Source organism: Eretmochelys imbricata, chromosome 28 (genome assembly GCF_965152235.1).
Source record: "Eretmochelys imbricata isolate rEreImb1 chromosome 28, rEreImb1.hap1, whole genome shotgun sequence".
NCBI classification, from domain to species: domain Eukaryota; kingdom Metazoa; phylum Chordata; order Testudines; family Cheloniidae; genus Eretmochelys; species Eretmochelys imbricata.
Genome location: NC_135599.1, coordinates 4,469,339 through 4,488,513, shown reverse-complemented (window position 1 = coordinate 4,488,513; position 19,175 = coordinate 4,469,339). Strand labels below are relative to the sequence as shown.

General features: G+C 51.4%; 1 protein-coding gene and 1 non-coding gene across 2 annotated transcripts in view; one reads left to right on the top strand and one right to left on the bottom strand.

Annotated features, from left to right (window-relative positions):
• Positions 1-19,175, top strand: part of LOC144258246 (uncharacterized) — a 640,730-nt gene that overhangs the window by 78,413 nt on the left and 543,142 nt on the right. The window lies entirely within an intron of this gene.
• On the bottom strand, positions 1,933-2,004 carry TRNAA-UGC (transfer RNA alanine (anticodon UGC)). Its single transcript has one exon. It is a non-coding gene; the product is annotated as a tRNA-Ala (tRNA).

Genomic DNA, 19,175 nt, shown 5'->3' with positions numbered 1-19,175 from the left:
GAGTGCTACTTAGTTGATGGTGAGTCCCTCCATCATAACAAAAGGCCAAGGACAGTTCCCAGCACAGTTCCCATAATCAGGGTAATAACAATTTATTCTTCCTGCCCCAATAACAGAGACACTGGGGATCCCACAGCAGCCAAAGTGACCATTTGGGCAGCTATGGCCTCGTTCTAGGCGGGGTGGGTGTGCCTATGCAAATGAGATCGGCCCCTGAAGTTCTTTTCCACAACTTGCCAGACCTCACCACCAGATGTCAGGGTGATGCTCACCCTGAGACTGCTTACACTCCGTGTGGCCTGCCAGTCTCGGAAGCGGCTGGCACGTCCCTGCAGCCCCGGGGGTGGGGGGATCTCCACACGCTGCCCCCGCCCCGAGGGCCGACTCTGCCATCTGTGGCAATGGGAGCTGTTGGGGTGGTGTCCGTGGGCAGCGATGGGCAGAGACCCTCCACCTAGGAGCTGCTGCCAGAGGGGGGTTATGGGTCGCTTTTGGGAGATGCCTGAGGTAAGAGCTGCACCCTCACTCTCTCCCGCACCCCAAGCCCCAGCCCAGACCCCAACCCCCTGCACCCAAACTCCCTCCCAGAGTACATCCCCTGCACTCCCTCCTGCACCCCACCCCCATGCCCCAGCCCAGAGCCCACACCCAAACTTCCTCCCACAGGCCTCCCCCCACACCTGCTCTCGCACCCCAATCCTCTTCCCCAGTCCAGAGCCCGAACCCCACACCCAAACTTCCTCCCAGAGCCCGACCTGCACCCTCTCCTGCACCCAAACCCCCTCCCCCAGCCCAGAGCCTGCACCTGAACTCCCTCCCAGAACCTGGCCACCCGACCCGTTCCTGCACCCAACGCCCTGCCCCAGCCAAGACCCCACACCTGCACCCAAACTGCCTCCCAGAGCCTGTACCCCTCACCCCCTCCCACACCCTAACCCCCTGCCCCAGCCCAGAGCCCACACCACACACCCAATTCCTTCCCAGAGCCTGCCCCCACACCTGCTCCTGCACCCCAACCCCCTGCCCCAGCCCAGACCCCGCACCCTGCATTCCCTCCTGCACCCCAACCCCCTGCCGCAACCCACAGCCCACACCCAAACTCCCTCCCAGAGCCCAACCCCTTTCCCTCTCCCTCCCATACCCAAACTCCCTCCCAGAGCCTTAGGCAGATGTGGGAGGAGGTGGACGGGGAGGCAGGACTTGGTCCCATTCTGGAAACCACCAAAAATTGTAGAAACCTGCCGCCGCTGTCCAGCCCAACCTTCTGCGGGTGCCCCTCAGGCCCCACCCGTGCAGGGTTTGAAGCTTGCATTGCTTAAATTCCAGGACGCTGGGGGACTTCAGCTCCCCTTTGTCCAGCGGGAACCTTCACCCCACTCCCAACCAGATTCTTCTCCATAGGATGACTGTCGGGGGGCTGGGCCCCTCTTTGTCTTTTCTCTCTGGGACAGGCCAGGGTACCTAGAACTGGGGTATCTGAGCACCCAGGACCTTCTATGGAGATGCCCTTCCCCTTCCCCTTCTGTGGTCTGATCTGTCTTTGACTCCAGCCTGTTTTCTATCCATCGTCAGCACCATCCCAAGCCAGCTGCACCCGCCTCAAAAAGACAGTGTCCCCTGGTGGGTGTAAATCACTGAGCTCTCTCCTCTCTGAGCACTGACTGCCCCTCCGTCTCCTTGCCCCTCAGTCTGGGCAGACGGGACCTTTCCCTCCAGGGCTGGAGGATTCCCCCTTCCCATCCGCTACTGTCCCAAGCCACCCCTTGGGTGGGAATCTTAAATGTACCAAGGTGACTTAGGAGCAGAAACCCCCACAGACCTTCCGTGCAATGGGCACCTGCCCTGCACTGAGCAGGACTGAAACTCCTGCAGGGAGACTGCTGGGCCACATCCCCTCTGGGCCTGAGCAAAGCAGCAGGGTGAAAAGAGACTTGGAGATGCTGGGGATCGAACCCAGGGCCTCATACATGCAAAGCATGTGCTCTACCACTGAGTTACATCCCCAGAAGGGGGCTGTTTGGCATGGGTTACGCTCACAGCCCTCCTGTTTCCAGAGCCTCCAGGGGCCTAACGGCAGCATGGGGGACACATTCCCTGCTCTGAGGGCCAAACCCTCTGTCCTGGAGGTTGCTGGTTCTCAGGGGTCACTTTGCAGCAGGGCCAGTTTCTCTATGTGGGGGAGAGAGAGGGCCTGCCCTGGACTCAGGGTGCAGAGATACACTCGGCCCTCTCCCCTGCATTTACTGGCTGGAGCTGCCAGCCCCTGCTGAACGGTAACGGCGCTGGGGGGCGCTGTGAGTCGCTCAACACCTCACCCCGGTGGAAGAACTGGTGTGCGGGGGGCTCCAGGCTTTTCTCGGATCTGCTATTTCCACCTGCCCGTAAAGTCCAGCTTTCCCCAGCACATTCACTGCAGTGCACTCGGGTCACTGTTTCCATGGCTGACAGCAAAGAATCGCTCCCAGTTTCCCTTCTATCTGCAGCACGATTAGCCTGTGTCGGTGGTTAATGAGGTGGATCTAGTTGTCAATGGTTATTCATTCCCCACCTGGACAATTCACACAGTCCCTTTCCTGCTCAAATTCCCAGCACCTCTGTGATCCCGGTAGCAGGGGTTGGGTTTTCCCTGAGGCCCTGAGATTCTCAGGGTCCTTTTTTCCCTCCACCTGGAGTGAACTCAGCTTTTCCCCCATCCCAGACACTCCATGAAATAACAACAAGCAGCGTAAAGAAAGCGGGGAGGGAACATCTCCCGGCCAGGGCTAGAGGTGCCCAGGGCCCCCTGCTTCTCCATTGTTTCCATCGCAGAAGAGGAAGGTTCCTTGGAATTTGACACTCTGCTTTCCACAAGGGACAGAGAAAGATCTTGATGTTCCTGCGTCTGCGCAAAGAAAATTGTCCTTCTGTGTGAAAGAGAGGCATGAAATGGCCCCACGGTGGGACAATATCCTCAGGATTAAGAGCAAAGGACTCAGGCTGAGAACTGATTTAACTCCACTCATCTCATTTAACTCCTCTCATTAAGAAGTTGTCTTCCAGGGAGAGATAGCAAACTTGTGACATTAATCCAGACCCTGGGGGTTTGGGCTGCTTTAACTCTTGGAAAAAACATGAACTTGATTCAAGAAGGGAGAGAGGAGAAGCCTCAAGCTGCCTTTGGTCCAAGGCTGGTGTCTCCTGGACAGTGGGAAACATCCCTCACTGCTGCCAGGGGATAGGTGGCAACTGGTGACGTTCCAGGGCTGGGATGAAAGGGGAATGTTGCGTGGACTTTATCATACACGCCCCATCCTGCTTCTCAGAGCCCACAGGAAAGCATCTAGAGATGGGAGAGCCATTCCTCAACTGCATTCTCAGGAGAAGTCAGTAGCTATCCTTGAACAGACACTTAGGAGAGTAACCACGGCGGTTCTGCAGAGACATCTGGTTGCCAGAGGATCCATCTAGGTTAAGGAGTGCTGGGGGATCTGCAGTTTTTGCAGTGGGGAGGAGTCTCGAGGTCACACGTTGTGGGTAAGCTGGGACATTAGGGACTCCAGGATGTGAGGCTGGTTAAAATGGAACTGCACAAAAAACCTCCCCCTTTGCTCCCTGCTTTGGCCTGTCCCCGTTTCATGAAAATCTCCATCTCTGCCCCGGCTCTCAGAAACCCCCTCTCTCCCTTGGGTATTTTCATGGTTTCTTTCTTTTTCATGGTCTTTTTCAAAGATTTTTTGCCATCAAAATGATCAAGTACATTTAAAATGAGAAAAACAATCAAGCAACACATCTGCATCTCCTGCACCAGGCATGGCATCGTGTCTGACTTTTTCTCCCGAAAAGTCCAGGCAGGCAGCGTCTGTCCCACATTTACTGCACACCAGGCCCAGAACTGAGCTTCACTGGCAGCAGCGAGGGGGGACGGGTGGGCCTGAGCTGTCTGGGGATTATTTTAATCTATTTTTCGGAGGATGAAATCCATGCAGCTTCCACTTCTCCGTCTATCCCCAGGAAATAACATGTCTGTGCAAGGCACCCAAACCTTTTCACAAGAAGTGAAATGAAACGGCCACACGATGGCATCAGAACCTAAGACATGAGAAGCCATGTTCTTGTTCAATGTGCATTGAAGCTGAACACAAGGGAGGTGTTTTTTCTTTGACTCCTAGCCCCCCCCACACACTCTAATCCACTCGACACCCCTTTCCTCCCACAGCCAGGAATAGAACCCAGAAGTCATGACTATTAGCCCCCCTAATCTAGCCCACTAGATCCTTCTCCCTGGGACAAAGGAGAAGCTCTGCGACCCTGTACTGTCCCTTTGCCTCCCTGCTTGGGCGGCACTTGAAACCCAATGGGGTTTCCTTGGGCAGTTTTCAATCTTGCTCCCAGGGAGGGTGTAATTTTAGGTGCAGGTTCCAAACAGCGCAATGAACCAGCCAGAAGGGGCAGGAGGTATCGGTGTAGGAGCTATTGAAATAATCTTAGCAACGTACGTCAGGGGAACCGTTATTAATGATGACAGGTTTCAGAGTAGCAGCCGTGTTAGTCTGTATCTGCAAAAAGGAAAGGAGGACTTGTGGCACCATAGAGACTAAGCAATTTCTTTGAGCATAAGCTTTCGTGAGCTACAGCTCACTTCATCGGATGCATTCTGTAGCTCACGGAAGCTTATGCTCAAATAAATCGGTTAGCCTCTCAGGTGCCACAAGTCCTCCTGTTCTTTTTTTTCAGTTATTAAAGAAGTGTCAGTAAAAGGTCAGAATGGGATCGTCTCAGTGTCACAGTAGAGGGCTCTGTGATGGTTTTCAATTTGTCATCCCACCCTAGCCACCACCTAGCACATGTTTGAACCTCTTCCTCTCTTAGCGTTGCTCGTTATCAGAGAAGGGGAGAGAGAGTGAGCCACAGAAACAGAGACCTAGTGACTGAAGGAAACATTTCTTTGCTCTTTGCTTGGCTCTGTCAGTTATTTGGGTACAAACTCACCCCCCACCCACTGTCTCTGCTGGGCTCAATGGGCAGGAAGAGCTCAGCTGTCAATGGGTCTTGGGGAGCTCGGGACATTACTGTGGCTTAACAGGGAAATCCTTGCTGATCTTAAATACAAAAAAGAAGCTTACAAGAAGTGGAAGATTGGACAAATGACCAGGGATGAGTATAAAAATATTGCTTGGGCATTGTCATAAATATAAAGGGAAGGGTAAACCCCTTTGAAATCCCTCCTGGCCAGGGGAAAGCTCCTCTCACCTGTAAAGGGTTAAGAAGCTAAAGGTAACCTCGCTGGCACCTGACCAAAATGACCAATAAGGAGACAAGATACTTTCAAAAGCTGGGAGGAGGGAGAGAAACAAAGGGTCTGTGGGTCTGTCTATAGTCTGTCTTGGCCGGGGATAGACCAGGAATGGAGTCTTAGAACTTTTAGTAAGTAATCTAGCTAGGTATGTGTTAGATTATGATTTCTTTAAATGGCTGAGAAAAGAATTGTGCTGAATAGAATAACTATTTCTGTCTTTGTCCCTTTTTTGTAACTTAAGGTTTTGCCTAGAGGGATTCTCTATGTTTTTGAATCTAATTACCCTGTAAGATATCTTCCATCCTGATTTTACAGGGGGGATTTCTTTATTTCTATTTACTTCTATTTTTATCAAAAGTCTTCTTGTAAAAAACTGAATGCTTTTTCATTGTTCTCAGATCCAAGGGTTTGGGTCTGTGGTCACCTATGCAAATTGGTGAGGCTTTTTATCCAACATTTCCCAGGAAAGGGGGGGTGCAAGTGTTGGGAGCATTGTTCATTGTTCTTAAGATCTAAGGGTCTGGGTCTGTAGTCACCTAGGCAAATTGGTGAGGCTTTTCACCAAACCTTGTCCAGGAAGTGGGGTGCAAGGTTTTGGGAAGTATTTTGGGGGGAAGGACGCGTCCAAACAGCTCTTCCCCAGTAACCAGTATTAGTTTGGTGGTGGTAGCGGCCAGTTCAAGGACAACGGGGGGAATATTTTGTACCTTGGGGAAGTTTTGACCTAAGCTGGTAAAGATAAGCTTAGGAGGTTTTTCATGCAGGTCCCCACATCTGTACCCTAGAGTTCAGAGTGGGGGAGGAACCTTGACAGGCATGCAGGAGTGAAATCAGGAAGGCCAAATCACACCTGGAGTTGTAGCTAGCAAGAGATGTTAAGAGTAACAAGAAGGCTTTCTTCAGGTATGTTGGCAACAAGGAGAAAGCCAAGGAAAGTGTGGGCCCCTTACTGAATGAGGGAGGCAACCTAGTGACAGAGGATGTGAAAAAAGCTAATGTACTCAATGCTTTTTTTGCCTGTCTTCACGAACAAGCTCAGCTCCCAGACTGCTGCCCTGGGCAGCACAGCATGGGGAGGAGATGACCAGCCCTCTGCGGAGAAAGAAGTGGTTCGGGACTATTTAGAAAAGCTGGACGAGTACAAGTCCATGGGGCCGGATGCGTTGCATCCGACAGGGCTAAAGGAGTTGGCGGATGTGATTGCAGAGCCATTGTCCAATATCTTTGAAAACTCATGGTGATCGGGGGAAGTCCAGACGACTGGGGTGTATAAGTCCCATTTTGGGGTGTATAAGTAGGGGCATTGCCAGCAGATCGAGGGATGTGATCCTTCCCCTCAATTCAACACTGGTGAGGCCTCATCTGGAGTACTGTGTCCAGTTTTGGGCCCCACACTACAAGAAGGATGTGGAAAAATTGGAGAGAGTCCAGTGAAAGGCCACAAAAATGATTCGGGGTCTGGAACACATGCCTTATGAGGAGAGGCTGAGGGAACTGGGATTGTTTACTCTACAGAAGAGAAGAATGAGGGGGGATGTCATAGCTGCTTTGAACTAAATGAAGGTGGATCCAAAGAAGACGGATCTAGACTATTCTCAGTGACAGCAGATGACAGGACAAGGAGTAATGGTCAAGTTGCAGTGGGGGAGATTTAGGTTGGATATTAGGAAAAAACTTTTTCACTAGGAGGGTGGTGAAACACTGGAATGGGTTACCTCGGGAGGTGGTGGAATCTCCTTCCTTAGAAGTTTTTAAGATCAGGCTTGAGAAAGCCCTGGCTGGGATGATTTAGTTGGGGATTGGTCCTCCTCTGGGCAGGGGGTTGGACTAGATACCTCCTGAGGTCCCTTCCAACCCCAATATCCTAGGATTCTATGATCATTTGGCCAACAACATGCAGCAAAGCACCCAACTCAGTTGCATGAATGCTCTATAAACCACTCCTCAATTATACAGAGACACCAGCATATCTCCCCAGCTCTCAGCCTTGCACCTCAGAAATGTACCATCTTACAGGGCTCACGGCCTTCTCTTGAAAAGTGTAAGCTCATTAATTAGTTCGCCACTTCATCAAAAATAAAGGGGACGTGCACCAGCCTTTGTCATGTGAGCAACTTTCCCAAGCACTTTGGACAAACTCAGGAGTAAGTATAAAATAGTAAAATAAGTTTATTAACTCCAGAAAGTTAGATTTTAACTGAGTATAAGTATTGGTCAGAGAGGTCAAAAGTGGTTACATAACAAATGAAAACAGACTCCCAGTCTAAACTCTAATTTGAATATACTAAGCAAGAATTGGATCAAACAGGTTTTCTCACCCACTGGTTGCTCCAGGTAATGTTGAGTTCTTAATACACAGACTGAATTCCCTCTCAGCCTGGGACCAATCTCCGCAGTTCAAATTCTGAGTCTTCCAGACAATCTTCCAGGTGTTGAGATTGGGGAAGAGACAGGCCACGTGGGGGTGTCTTTGACTCTCATACATATTTTTTCTCCAGCTGCTAGGTAGATTCTTGCCGTGATGCTGGGGTTAGTTAGCCCCCAATATGGAGCAGCAGTTTGCCTCCTGCACCTTGTGGTAGGCATGTCACAGCTCCTTCACTTGGACCCCGCACGGCAGTGTGTCCCTGTCATGGCCCCTTTCTATCATGCATCACGAAATCTGCGTGCGCACCTCGGGAGTTACACCGCAGAAAGCTGCTTTCCTGTGCAGAAACTTGCCCGTGTAGACAAGGCCGCAGAGGGCTTCCATAAGAACGCACGACAGGTCATAGACTGGGTCAGACCAATGGTCCGTCAAGCCCAGTGTGCTACCTGAGAGCGACCAGTGCCAGATGCATTGGAGGGAAAGAACAGAACAGGCTTGTTGACCTGCAAGGTGAGGGTCTTTCACCTTTATATTTAACTTCATTGTTGTCGATTCCTACTTATCCTATATCTAACTACCCCTCCTCTGAGGTCTCTGGGCAAATCAGGTGTGAACCACTCCTTTGACACAGACGTGTCCCAATCCAGCTGAATTGAGGCAGAATTTGGGCCAATGTCAGTTTGGAAAAGGCCTGCTTCACCCAGCAGGTTTCTCAAAGTATCCGTTGCTGTGAACCGCATGTCGTGTGGATGTACGAACTCCAAAGATAGCAAACATGAAAAAAAAAACGCAAAGCCGGTTCTGAGGTTTCCAGAGCCAGGCCTGAGGGTTAAAGAGCTGTGCTCAAAAGGACAAGGAGGCTCAGCAGCTATAAAAAGAATTAGTTGCAAAAACAAAACAAAAATTACATGCAAAAAAAACAACCAAACAACAACCACCCAGAAAAGCTCCCATCACTTGCCCATCACCATTGTAGATCTTGACATCTCCTGCCTAATGTGACATCTTTGCTTTGCGAACAAGAGCCCTGGGGAACTCTCTGGCTCACCTGTGTGGGTGGAAGGGGTCTCACACTATGTGGGAAGGCTGCATCGTGAGAAAAACCACCTGTGCTCTACTTTCACACTTTCTAATCTTTCAGAGTAGCAGGAGGCGGAAAAGTGAGACACATGCATTAGACTCAAGAGCAAAACTAAGAGACCAAACCACAGACTCTGGACTCAGCATTCATGTATCCTGCAGTCTGAACTTGGAATCTCTTACATTCCCTCATTGGCTACCATCATTTAACCAACACGGAAGTGCTTCTTGTCCAGCAAGGCAGCCAGTTTGGGACCCATAGGCATGGCATGGCTCTGAAGGAATCAGCTGTTTCTCTCTGTGCTTCAGGAAACTTGGGATCCAAATGGTAAAAGACAGTTGTTCCCAGTTTCATCATGGCATCCCTTAGAAGTGTGAGCAATTCTAAAAACAGTTTACCTTGGCCACAGGTCACCATAGCGTCCATCTCTGGGGTGAAAATCAACCACTCGTACCTCTCATTTCTACCTGAGTTCTTGTCAAATCTTTGACCTTAGTTGTAGCAATTTTACACGGCTCTGGCGTAGAATTCTTCACCAACCACACAACATACCAGTAGCGATACTGAGGTATAACTCCCCCAAATATGCCCTTTTGTTTCTTTAATCTGGTGGCACAGATTTAAATAAGGGACTACATTCAGGTGCGGCTTAGAATCCCTCTAAGACACCAAATGTCAGGTATCTACTCAAAATGGGTGTCTTTCTGCAGCTCTATCACATTCCTCATGGATGTCATTTCCTATACATTTACAGCATCTCCCAGGAGGGAGCTGAACACAAATGTCACTTCCATTTTTCCCATCTCTACCTAGGAAGGGATTGCATTTCCCAAATAAGAGGCAACATGCACCTGATTAGGAAGGGAAGATCTTCAGGAGCAACCTCCTGTAGGGCATGGGCCACAACTGCTTTGGGAGGCAAATGAATGGGTCTTTTAGTTAGTTCCAAATCATTTACTAGAGAATCCTCTTCCCAGCCCCTTCAGGAAATATTGACCTTACCAACTGAAGAACAGGGGGATAGAGATGGTGATGGAGAATCCCTCTGATTTACCCTATGTTCTTCTGTTGTTACATTTTTCCCTATCCCTTCTCTATTCCTGCTCTTTGTTATACTTCAATATATTTTAAGGGAGGAAAATGGTAGTAAAAATATCTGCCTTCAGGAAAACCTGAAGCAACAGCGCTCTGATGAACTGTGACAACTGGGAATGAAACAATATGATCCTGGTGGGGGAACTTGATGACTAACAATTTTTTTAAATGGGGGAACACTATAACTGTGATGCTCAGGCTTTGTTTAGACTAGGACATGTGATGGAGTTTAGGTCAGGTCAAGGGGAAAGCTAATGCCAACCACTGCACCTCGGCTGCATCTGCACGACAACTGTAATTGTTTTTTAACACCAAGATCACTAACTTGAGCAGCCAACGCCATGTACAGTCCTAGTGGATGTAAGGCACGGGTAGTTTTCGCCTCAGTGTAGCTTGTTGGGAACAAACCTCTCTCCCCCACCTGGAGCTGATGAACATTCCTGGCTGGAGGGACACTCGCTCCTTTGACCCAAAAGGAAAGGAGTTGATAGAAAACATCACAGGACTGACCCCAAAGAAGGGTGAGCTGCAAAAGGCAGGAGCAGGCAACTCATCTGGGGGAGCTGAGTAACCACGGTGAAGATGGGGCACAGATCACTAAGTGGGAATTAGCAAATGTGATTGAAAAGAAAAAAATACCTTTGGCCAGCCCTAGTCAAGGCATTTGTTACAGATCACTCCCATGTGGATTTTCTGATGTCTAATAAGGGTTGAGCTCCGATTGAAGCGTTTCCCACACTCAGAGCATCCATAAGGTTTCTCACCTGTGTGGATTCTTCTATGTGTAATAAGGTGTGAGCTCTGCTTGAAGTGTTTCCCACACTCAGGGCATCCGTAAGGTTTCTCACCCGTATGGATTTTCCGATGTGTAATAAGGTGTGAGCTCTGCTTGAAGTGTTTCCCACACTCAGGACATCCGTAAGGTTTCTCACCCGTGTGGATTTTCCGATGTGTAATAAGGTGTGAGCTCTGCTTGAAGTGTTTCCCACACTCAGGGCAGCCATACGGTTTCTCATCTATGTGGATTCTCTTATGTGCAATGAGATGCGAGCTCTGCTTGAAGTGTTTCCCACACACACAGCATGCGTAAGGTTTCTCACCCGTGTGGATTCTCTGATGTCTGAGAAGGTCCGAGCTCCCTTTGAAGCTTTTCCCACACTCGAGGCATGTGTAGCGTGTTCCTTCCAAGTTCATTCTCTCACGTGTCATAAGGTCTGACTGGCTACCGAAGTTTTCCTCTGGCCTCTGCTGACTCTCACAGGCTTTTGTTTTTTCTGGGCGTGCACAGCTCCCAGAATCATTCCCTTTGGACCTTCCTGACAACACCCCATGGGCTTCTACTCGCTCAGCATCTTCCTGCTGGGGTTCCTCCTCGTTTTCACTCACCATCCCAACACCTGATGGGAGACCAAGAGAATCCAGACGTAAGTCTCTGCCTGCGCCAGAGAGAAAGGAAATCTCAGAGAGAAGAATGGAAAAAGGGATGAAGGAACCAAAATGTGTACAGGACAGATCAAACCTATCAGGAGCTGATTTTCCCTTCAACCTTCCCCAGAGGAGAGAAAGGAAGGGATCAATTCTGGGTCCGTATCTCAGAAGAAATCTCAGGGGACAGCGAGATTGGGGAGGGACCTGCTGGAGTTGTCAGTCAGGATAGGTGGGAAGCCAAGAGTGACCTCTGCCTAACGATTCCACATCTGCAGGGAACAATCCTGAACTTGGAGAGCTCACAAGGTCTTTGTAGGGCATCCCAAATGTTTCCTGTATTCACCGACAGTTTTGGGGTTGGTTTAACCAATGCCTCACCTATGCAGGGAGCTCTCGGGAGCACTTTTTTCTTAGAGCCATGAAGGTCTGGGACGCACGACTCCTCCCCTCGTTCCAGCTGCGAGATCACATCAGTTCTGGAAACTGGAAACCCTGCTCAAGGCAAAGAAAACAAGGGAGGTCAGTGGAATTTGTGGGATACTTGTCACAAAGAATATTCCATACTTTTAAGCCCAGCTCACTTTTAAGTAGTAACATCCCAAGCCCGGCTTCCTTGGCTCAAAGTGCCAGGAGATGATTATTATCAATCATATTCATTACCTTAGTGCCTAAGGGCCAACTAACAGTGGGTCCTCATTTTGCTAGGCACAGTACAAACCGAGAAGCGTTTATGGCCTGTGTCCTGAAGAAGTTTCAATCTAAATAGACAAGGCAGACACAGAATGGGGGAAGGGGTAGAACCCACCAGCAGAGTGAACTCCGTGAAGGCAGAGTGGCAGATCTGATCAACACAGGCCTAGATCTTGAGACTATCGGATTTAATGTTACAACCAGGGCCAGTGTTTTCCGGAAATTGTCGCTAGGACTGCATTTTTTCCCAAAATTACTCTTTGTTTCTGGAATCACCGTTAATATCCGGAATTGCTGATCAGAGGGTGGGTGGGGCATGCAGGGTCACAATCCCCCAGATTTCTCCCTGGAGACACCCGTCTCCTCCCCAGGGCACAGGCTGGGTGCGGTTGAGACTTGATGCCAATTTTTCCCTCCTCATACAAGTCTGGGATCAGCAGTGGGACACCAGGCTCTCTCATCATGCTGCAGAGAGGACGGCACTCACAGCTGCTCGTGGCCATGTCCACAGCACCTCTCCCCTGCTCATCTCCCCTGTACACAGCTGGTTCATGCCCCGTCTCTCCAGCGCACAGCTGGCTCTAGGCTCTCAATGCCCAGTATCTGAGCCCCACCGCCCCCACACAGCCGGCTCCTGTCCCCTCCCCCCCAAGGCACTTTCAGGCTTTAAAGGATTAGATATTGCTCACGTTTGTCAGTTACTCTCTTTTCATTGCCTGCAAACTCTTGCCCTAATTGTGACTGTTATCTGTATATCTAAGCCAGCCCTTGAAAGCATGAATTCTTCACAGACTATGATGCCGAGATGTGCCACATGAAGGGCTGCGGGATGGGTTTCCTGTGCAAGCTGGTATCACTACGGGGTGATGAATGCCAGATCTCAAGGCTGGTTGTGCAGAGCTCCACATTCTGAAGCTTTACCCAACGCAGAAAGGGGTAGGGACGGATTTCCCCTCATTCAGGAGACTGAAGACGACAGACTTTTGGGGGATAAACAGCTGAGTTTGAGCTGACTGAGGGGGGACTTTCTGGGCTACAAACTCACAGGACCTGAGAACCGCCAAGAGGTAACCCTTTAAGAAAGGTTTTAATACACTTTGGAACCGATCATGAGGACCGCTGAGGGAATGAAGGGAAACACGCATTTGGATGCTCTTCTTCTTTTATGAGAATGGGAACAGGAAGGGCAGGGATATCACTGAATGCAGGATCTCAGCAGTACTAGGTGTCAGGATAGCACCATATTGCAGCCCATTGGAAAACATAATCCCAACTACACATATAAAATGATGGGCTCTAAATGAGCTGTTTCCACTCAACAGAGGGATCTTGGAGTCACTGGGCGCAGTTCTCTGAAAACATCAACTCAGTGTGCCACGGCAGTCAAAAAGCAAAGAGAATGTTGGGAATCATTCTGAAATGGATAGATAAGAAGACAGAAAATATCATATCGCCTCTATATAAACCCATGGTACACCACATCTCGAATACTGCCTGCAGTTGTGGTTGCCCCATCTCAAAAAAAGATATATTGGAATTGGAAAAGGTTCAGAAAAGGGCAACCCAAATGATTACAGGTATGAAACTCTTCTGTACGGGGAAAGATTAAAAAGACCAGAACTATTCAGCTTGGAAAAGAGACAAAGGGGGGATATGAGAGAGGTCTATAAAATCAAAACTGCCGTGGAGAAAGTAAATAAGAACGTGTCATTTACTCCTTCTCAGAACACAAGGACTAGGAATCACCAAATCAAATTAATAGGCAGCAGGTTTCTAAGAAACAAAAGGAAGTATTTCTTCACACAACGCACAGTCAACCTGGGGAACTCCTTGCCAGAGGACGTTGTGAAGGCCAAGATTAGAATAGGGTTACAAAAAAAAACAAAAAAATACCATGAGAAATCTATTGAGGACAGGTCCATGACTGGTTATTAGCCAGGATGGGCAGGGATGGTGTCCCTAACTTCTGTTTGTCACAAGCTGTGAATGGGTGACAGGAGATGAATCACTTCATGATTCCCTGTTCTGTTCATTCCCTCTGGGACACCCGGCGCTGGTCACTGTCGGAAGACAGGACACTGGGCTAGATGGACCTTTGGTCTGTCCCAGTGTGGCCATTCTGAAATACCAGGGAACCTAGTGAGTCCAGTGCAATGGGAGGGAGTAGGAAAATCCCTGGGTGTGGAGAACACTGGGAAATTAGAAACTATCATTCAGAAGCAACAGACTCTAAATAGTCTAGAAAAGCAGAATGTGAAAAATAAGAATCGGGGTCATGTGACTTCAGGAATGAGGGACTCAAAAAACCAAGTCTGCAGAGAAGAGAGATTGTGGCTATTGCACATGGGGATGGGGGGAGCAACTCTCCAGGTCTCAAGGATTTTCACCAGCAACTGATGCCATTGTCCCATGCACGGGGCAATCCGGAGCAGTGAGGAGTTGTGTCATCTGTAATCCTGGCTGAGTTTCAATGCTCTGCTGCTGGAGCTCCCTTGTCTGGATTCCCCCAGCCACCATTCAAGGTCTGTGTGATCAGTAACCCTGGACCAGCCGCTCTGACCCCAGCAGCCTGCTTCTTACACCCCAAGCACATTCTGGTCTGGGTGGAGAAGGCTCAGGGTTTGAGAGAAGGCCAGGGGTAGGAAGCTTCTGTTCGTGATGCTGGACCTAACCCCCCGTTTTACTTGTGCAAACAGGAGACATTTGACACTGTGCGATTCTGCTCCTGTGCTCTCTTCCCACAGCGTTCAGCAGCAGGGGAGGGTCCCTGGTCGTGTGTGTGTCACTGGCATGCTGGGGTGATGTTGGAACAGGACAGAGCAGAGGTGGCATTGTGGGGGTGGCGTGAACCTCATCTCTTCCGTTCCCCTTCCAAGAACCGAGGGGACAGGAACCCTTACCCAGCGAGGTCACATTCTCATAGGTCTCCTGCATGACGTCTCTGTACAGGGCTCTCTGAGCGGGGTCCAGCAGAGCCCACTCTTCCCTGGTGAAATACACAGCCACCTCCTCGAAGGTCACCGGCCCCTGAAAGAGCCAGAGCCCCACACTCAGGACCTGCTGCCCCATTCACAGCCCCACTTTTCGTGGGGGAGAGGAGCCAATCAAACGGAAACTCTGGGTGGACCGCAGCCAACAGAGTCCCACCCCCACCCCGCTCAGAGCACCCAGGAAACACCAGGGGGAGGGGGCGAAGAGAGACCCCTCCTCTCTCCCAGCAGATCCATCACACACATACTAGCCACAGACTGATACCGGAGATGCTGCCCCGAGCATGGTCTAGGGAGAGATCTCTTGTAGGAAGCCCAACACCCTCCTCCTTGTGAAAAGAAAAGGAGGACTTGTGGCACCTTAGAGACTATCCAATTTATTTGAGCATAAGCTTTCGTGAGCTACAGCTCACTTCATCGGATGCAAACTGTGGAAAGTGTAGAAGATCTTTTTATATAGACACAAATCATGAAAAAAATACCTCCTCCCACCCCACTCTCCTGCTGGTAATAGCTTATCTAAAGTGATCACTCTCCTTACAATGTGTATGATAATGAAGGTGGCCCATTTCCAGCACAAATCCAGGGTTTTACAAGAACGTCGGTGCGGGGGGCAGGAAAAAAAAAGGGGAAATGGGTTACCTTGCATAATGACTTACCCACATAATGCCACTCCCAGAGCTGGATATGAGGCAGGGGAATCTCCCCTAAGCCTGACTGGTGGCTTCCCCCTTCATATTTCAAGGCACCCGCTGGTTAGTTGGGTCAGGCTCCAGCACTACGACTCTGGTCCTTTTTCCCAGCCCCATCTAGGTAGGTTATTTTCTTTTCACCAGATTGGAGCATTTCCACCTCCGAACCTCATGGGTCTCTTCCTAGAATCTAGGCCACTTATTAAACAACTCCCAGCAGGTCTGCCACCCCCTGGCCTCCTCCCTTTCTCCACCCTGTGCATTTCCTGCCGCGCTCCAACCTCCAAACCAGACGGTGCAAACCTTCCCCTCTCCCGTGTATTTCCTGTCCCTCTCCCTCCTGCAGGAACAGATCAGAACCCCCCAAAATAATCCCTACCTGAGCTGGCTCCTCTGCAGCCATGTCGCTCCCTTGTCCCATGGGAGGATGGGATGAACCGGAAAGAAACATGAGTGTCATTCTGCAACCTGGCCGGGCAAGAAGGGCTGTTGTGGAAGTTTAGGAACGGGCATTAGTTCTTTTCACATCACGCTTCCCCCAGGCTCTTTCCTTGCAGAGCGAGATCCGAGATTCTGCCGTGCTGAGAAAATGCTCAATCTCTGGATTACAGCAGAGACCTGGCCCCTCCTGCCAGGCTAAGCCCACGGACACACTTTGAACCTCCTTTCTCCCTCCCGCATCCCAAAACAAAGTCTCTGAACGCAATCCTAGAAAAAAGCAGAACCAAAGGAGTCCCTTTCGAGGATTCCCTCTGACACTGACCCCATGGCAGCCACACCCCAGCAGGAGGGACATGGAGTCAGGAACTGGGTTTTCCTCTCTCTCATCCTCGTCTTGTCCACAGGAAAGTGATTCTCCCCACACTGCAGTAATACATCTGTCTGGGCAGATGAGAGAGCTGGAAATCTCTTTCAAAACTCTTATCCCACGGACACTGTCAGTCTCTCTATCTCCTTTTCCCTGTGCCCTCTCCATGCCTGTCTGCTAGGAAACTCTCATTCCTGGGTTGTTTGCTCCCCCATGGCTGGATTTGCTCCTGCAAATGGCAGGAGAAATGGGGTGGGGGGCTGTTTGTGTAGAGTCATTTTATAGTCCTTCACTGCCTGCCTGGGATTTCTCCATTGCCTGCCTATGACCCCCACCTGCCCTCCACCAGGATCCGCCAGCCCATTTGCCTGGGACCCCCTCCTCTAACCAGCAGGACCCCCTAACACTTTACAGGAGGACCCCTCACTCTGCACCAGGGACCGCCCCACCACAGTTCTGTGCACTGGGCATGGCAATGGTCCCAGGAGCCAGCTGGGCAATCCCAGACAGAGCCCCTGGCACAGCACCAGGCAGCGTCTAATCCCCTGCCCCACCTGCCCAAGAGACCCCCACCCCCACTGGTCTGCAGCCAACAGGCCCCCAGCTGCACAAAATGAGAGGGATTTTATAGCAGTTGTTGATAGGAGGTAAAAGCTGAGTGTATTTCCCACCACTATTTGGTCAATGAATAGAGCGGAAATGGGCAACGTTGGCAAACGTTTTTGATCCATATTCAGGAATCTGAGGAAAGGTGTCAATCTGAGATTTTCGTCGTAATTTATAATTACAGAGACAGGGAAAGCTCTCAGGGGCATATTCAATTAGAAGTAGATAACTAGAGTAAAAGTGGGGCAAACTTTTTTATCAATCTTTGAGACGTACAGAGAAAACGTGTCACAAACTACGCAACTGAGAACATGGGAGAAACGCCAAGACCGGGGGGGATTTTATGTGGCTATTAAAGAACTAGCTGGAAAAGGGGGACCGTTTGTGATATAAAATCCAGCCTGTCCAATACATAAACAGAAAGTGATGGTACCCCCACCACCGCCCCCGTTCACCTGGGCAGCAGGGAGCCCTCTGAGGGGCTGACTGAAGGGGGCGGGGGGGGGAGCTGGAGGGCTCCCTGGGGGCGGGGAGGGGGCGGCAGTGGGGGATGGGCAGGTGGGGGGCAGAGAGTCACTTTCCTGCCCTCCCCCGCCCAGCGCTCCCTCCGCGGGGTCTCCCACTTACCGGGGCGGGTCCCAGCTGGACAAAGCCCGCTCCCGGCCAGGCACGGGGGGGTTAATGACGGCCCCCCCCAGCACAGACCCCGGAGGGAGCTGCAGTCGCTCCTCCTACAGATCCGACACGAGGCAGCGCCTGGTTTGCTCCAGGCCCCGCCCCCAGGCGCTGCCCCGCCCCCGATCCGCTCCAGGCCCCGCCCCCGGGCGCGGCCTCGTGTCGGGTCTCTCGGAGGAGCAGCTGCGGCTCCCCTCTGGGGTCTGTGCTGGGGGGGCCCGTCATTAACCCCCCCGTGCCCGGCCGGGGGGGTGCTTTCTCCAGCTGGGACCAGCCCCTGGCTCTGCCCGCCCCCGACCCGGTGAGTGGGAGACCCTGCGGGGGGGAGCGCTGGTGGGGGGGCAGGAAAGTGACTCTCTGCCCCCGGCACGGCTGGGATTGGGGGGGGCAGAGACTGGGGCCCGGCGGGCGGGGTCCCTTGGGGGGTGTTGGGGAGAGAAGCCGGAGTTGCGGGGGGTGGGGGTTGAACTGTCTCTGTGCAGCCAGAAAATTCCCCGGAGGGAAGTGGGGGGCGGCGGGGGAGTTAATTGGATCCCCTCCCCCCCCACGGGCACGAATGCCCCCCAGTTTTCCCCTTTTCCTTCTCGGTAGCTCCCACGTGGTTGTAAACTCCCCCCACCCCCCATTGATCCGCTTTCTCGTCTCCCCTGATCCCCCCTGCGTCTCTCCCTCCTCCTCACATGTCCATTGAAACTCCCATCCCGTTGGCGGGGGCGGGATTTCCCTCCCCCGCCCCCGTTTTATCCGCAGCGATTTGTCCCGGTGTCGGTGGGAAGTTGGAGCCCGGAGCCATCCCCCAACCTGGCTGCCCCGGCGTGGGGGTGGGAGGAGACGCCGGGTCTCTCCCGGTGCCGGGAAGGGAGGGGACGTGTCCCCCATGGGGCTGCCCCCGATCCTGGCTTCCCAGTCCCACTTGCTGCCCCCCAATTGCAGCATCGTTGCCCCCAGCCCCCACCTGCCCCCCATCTGCCGATCCCACCCCTACCGCCCCCTCCCCTCCCCCAGGGAGCCCTCCAGCTCCCCCCCGCCCCCTCCAGTCAGCCCCTCAGAGGGCTCCCTGCTGCCCAGGTGAACGGGGGCGGCGCGGGGTGGGGGGACGATCACTCTCTGTTTATGTATTGGGCAGGCTGGATTTTATATCACAAACGGTCCCCCTTTTCCAGCTAGTTCTTTAATAGCCACATAAAATCCCCCCCGGTCTTGGCGTTTATCCCATGTTCTCAGTTGCGTAGTTTGTGACACGTTTTCTCTGTACGTCTCAAAGATTGATAAAAAAGTTTGCCCCACTTTTACTCTAGTTGTCTACTTCTAATTGAATATGCCCCTGAGAGGTTTCCCTGTCTCTGTAATTATAAATTACGACGAAAATCTCAGATTGACACCTTTCCTCAGATTCCTGAATATGGATCTAAAACGTTTGCCAAGGTTGCACATTTCCGCTCTATTCATTGACCAAATAGTGGTGGG